Here is a 4,294-nt window from a genome sequence, read left to right as displayed (position 1 = left end):
TACTATCCACAAGTACTGCAGGTCCTGCGACCCCTGCCAGAGGGTGGGGAAGGCCCGGGACAAAGGAAAAGCAGCTTTGAGGCCCCTGCCCATCATAGAGGAGCCTCTCCAGAAGGTGACCCTGGACATAGTGGGACCCCTCAGCAAAGCAACTCGGACAGGGAAAAAATACATCCTGATGGTGGTAGATTTCACTACTCCCTGTCCAGAAGCGGTGGCCTTGTCCTCTGTCCAGGCAGACACTGTGGCAGATGCACTGCTGACTCTTTTCGGCAGAGTGGGGTTCCCCAAGGAGGTCCTTACAGACTAGGGCTCCAATTTCATGTCAACTCTGCTCCGGTGCTTGTGGGAGAGGCGTGGGATCCGACACACCTGGGCCTCAGCGTATCACCCTCGGTCCAACGGGCTGGTGAAGAGGTTCAATGGGACCCTAAAGATGATTCTGAAAACCGTTATGAACCAGCACCCACAGGACTGGGACAAGCATTTACCCCACCTGCTGTTCGCATACCGGCAAGTGCCCCAGGAATCAACCTGGTTCTCTCCTTTCCAGGTCCTTTATGGGTGGAGAGTGAGGGGACCCCTGAACTTGATGAAGGACGAATGGGAGGGAAAGGCCTCCCCAGATGGAAAAAATCAGTGGTGGAGTACGTACTGACTTTCCCAGAAAAGCTTGCTGAGCTCACGGACTTGACCAGGGAAAATTTAGACAACGGAAGCAAAAAGACTGGTACAACCGCTCAGCGTGTGCCTGCTCCTATGCTACCGGGGACCAGGTGACAGTTCCCATTCCCTTGACAATGGACAAACTACAGGATGCCTGGGATGGGCCCTTGAAGGTCATCAGGCAGCTGAATGAGGTAAACTATGTAGTGAAACCCTTGCGGCCAGAGTCGGGCGCCGGCACAACAAGAGTCCATGAAAAGGTTACATTTCTTCTGGGACAATTAGATCCTCAAAAGCTGAACACATCTTTACATGAAACGTATTCAACACAAGAATGGCCATACTGGGTCAGACCAAAGGTCCATCTAGCCCAGTACCCTGTCTTCCAACAGTGGCCAATGCCAGGTGCTTCAGAGGGAATGGAGAGAACAGGTAATCATCACGTGATCCAACCCATCGCCCATTCCCAACTTCGGGCAAACAGAGGCTACCGACAATGTCCCTCTTCCCACCAGATTTTTCAATTTAAAGCAGATTCACCCAGTCCCTTAACTGTTGTCATAAAGACACACGTACATATGCTGGACATGGACATTAGAGAAGCAATCTGCGACAAATAAGTGGAAGAAGTTTTACATTTCTACCTTTCTTGTATGACTCTCAGGGCCAAATGTTTAACAGACCTCCTGAAAGGCTTCCTCAACATTTGTAGGCAGATTTATTTGCAAGGCAAATTGGTCAGTTACATGTAGTTTCTGGATTTGCATAAGACTTGGTGCAAATGCCAAGGTTTGGCTCTAAAAGATCTGTTAGCTAGCACTCAAACAGGAAACTAAAACCTACTTCTAAAGCAGATAGCTAATTTATTTACTGGCTTTGAAAGATTGCCGCCACCTTTTTGATATCTTCTGCTTGTCCGTAAGTCCTTCCCAGAAGGTCAGTAACAATAATATCCACTTTTATAAATAAAATATTTGCACACCAAGAAGGGACACCATCCAGGTGAGTTCTCCTAACTCCCTACAACAAGTTACCAAGTCTATGTTAAATTGAGGGGAAAACAATCAGTAAAGAAACAGATTTTCGTTTTGTGCCTTTTCTAGTTTGGAGTTTATTTATTGTTCCAAGGCAGCACAATCTATGGAGAATTAAAAAACAACAACAACAACAACCAAAAAACCCCCACACATTTGGGCTAGGCGAGGAGCTAAGTAAATTCAAATCTTAGCAGCACAATTATTTATACGACTTTCCAGAAATACTTACTCATCCAAAAAAGAAGTTTCAAGTAAGCAATCTTTGATTTCATTTTGTATGAAATTTCTTCCAAAGGACTTATGGAACATGGAAGCAAAGATTTCAAAAGTAAGTGCAACCTGGGGTGGGGAACCTCGCTGGGCTCAGCTACCCTTGCGCACCACTTCCTTGGGGCTCGTAGGGGAATCCAGTCTCAACCTCAATTCTGGGTTACAGCCTAGGGCCATGTACTGTACAGCTACGTCAAATCCTCTACCCATATTGCAGTTTTCCCTGCGCCATTTCCTTCCTCACCTCTTTACTTCCCTTCTAGGTCTTCCAATCTGTTCCTTGGTTATTCTGGGTGCCTCCCTGCTCACTCAAGACCCTGCAGGCACCTTCTGACTCCCTGCATTTTCTTTCCTCCAACCCTTCCTTAGCTGGGCCCACTCAGCAGTTAAACCTGGAATCACCTAATTTCTCTCAGGTGGGGCCCATTCTGGTATCAGGGCTGGCTTAGTCAGGGGCTCTCTATAAGTATCATCTCAGACACTCAGAAAGAAGCTTTTAATCTACTTAAGAGCCATTTGGTTTTATCCATCATCTATGACTTTAGGTCTTCCTGTGGGAAAGCCAACCACAGGTGGACAAAAGGAAGAAAAACACCACCAATACATCCCCACTTAAGCTCCCCCTTTTCATTCCACTAGCAGGCAGGAGGAAATGAAAGCTGGGGAAACTGATGACACGATGGCTTCTGCACAGAACACAAAATCTTTCCAAACAGTGCATCTGAATGTCTGCATCACTTCTAGGGCTTTGTTAGATCTCCCTTCCAGTCCCTATCAGTGTGGTTCCATAACAGTCACCCTATCAGGGCTGCCCCAAGCTGGAACAATGGCTGCTGGGGGTGTGAAACTTCAATAAGAGCGACCAAAAGCATGGTCTCATTCATATCCTGGGTTTGCAGTTTTGCTCATTTGCTTTCAGTACCCTGCAACGTCTTCCCCTGGGATTTCACCCTGCTGTGGAATACAGATGCCCAACACCCCTGGAAAGTCATGGGAGAATAGAGAGCAGAGCCCATTACAACCTGCGGGCTGCGGTAAGTCTGCTTTCTCTGCTTTGCAGGGTGTCACTCTCACACACACACAAAAAGAAAGAAAGAAAGAAAGAAAGAAAGAAAGAAAGAAAGAAAGAAAGAAAGAAAGAAAGAAAGAAAGAAAGAAAGAAAGAAAGAAAGAAAGAAAGAAAAAGGAAATGTGGTAAAAGAACTAGAAAACAGCAAAAAGAACAGAAAGAAAAATTCTGAAACCTTCAAGAAGGAAAATCTTGTAAACAGAAAATGATCAAAGAAACATTCTCCAACCAATAATTAAATTCAGAGACAAAAAGGAAAGACACAGCAGTCTACGTAGGACCCTCAACGAACTCCAGGCTCAAGGTTCCACACAAAGCAAATGAGCAAAAAGACATCATCATGACCACCAGGTTTTTGCTGCACTTTTGCCTCATACTGTGAGTGAACAAAGAGAGCTTAGAGCTTCTGCAGAAAAGGAGCAGAAATTTCCCCCCACAATGCACAAATGAAAGGACAATTTTCAAGCCAACCCAGGATATTGTCCAACTTTCAGTGGCCCAGAAGGAGAATGCCAAGGTGGTAATTCAAGAGATCCTCCAAGAGATCTTCAACATCTTTAGCAAAAACCTCACCCAAAGTGCTTGGGATGCCACTTCCATAGTCAAGTTCCAAAATGGCCTTTACCAGCAAATTCAGCGGCTTTGGAGGCATGTTTGAGAGCACAGATGGAGAAGGAATTAACCAATCTGGAAAGTCAGAACCTCCAGATCACCAGTTGGAGTGTGAAACAATACTTTCAGGGGATAGATGCTTTCCTGAAAGAAAAGCAATACAGCCTGTGTGCCTGGAAGATCATTCGCGTGGAAATACCTAGATGTTTTGTGCTGGTTGACAAACTCACTCAAAGGCTGAGTAACTAAGGTACAGTACAAAACTTTTCCCTGGAGTAAATGAATTCACATTAAGGTAATTTATACAGCTGAACAGAGATAATGGATATTTTATAACTCTGCTTATATAGGGCCTGATCCTTCTTCTACAGGGTCAATGGCCAAATCGCAACTGATTTCCTTGGCAGCAGCTTCAGGCTCTTCCTATCCTGTACTGGAAATGGATTTGCAATTACATGGATTTATTTTTCTGTAAAAAGAAAAGGGGTACTTATGGCACCTTAGAGACTAACCAATTTATTTGAGCATAAGATTTCGTGAGCTACAGCTCATTTCATCGGATGCATCCGATGAAGTGAGCTGTAGCTCAAGAAAGCTTATGCTCAAATAAATTGGTTAGTCTCTAAGGTGCCACAAGTAC

General features: G+C 45.0%; 1 pseudogene; it reads left to right on the top strand.

Moving 5' to 3' along the window:
* Positions 1 to 800: 800 nt before the first annotated feature.
* On the top strand, positions 801 to 3,903 carry LOC140911958 (interferon tau-2-like; annotated as a pseudogene).
* The last annotated feature ends 391 nt before the right edge of the window (positions 3,904 to 4,294 follow it).

Source organism: Lepidochelys kempii, chromosome 5 (genome assembly GCF_965140265.1).
Source record: "Lepidochelys kempii isolate rLepKem1 chromosome 5, rLepKem1.hap2, whole genome shotgun sequence".
Classification (NCBI taxonomy): Eukaryota; Metazoa; Chordata; order Testudines; family Cheloniidae; genus Lepidochelys; species Lepidochelys kempii.
This window is presented reverse-complemented; position numbering and strand designations above follow the sequence as displayed.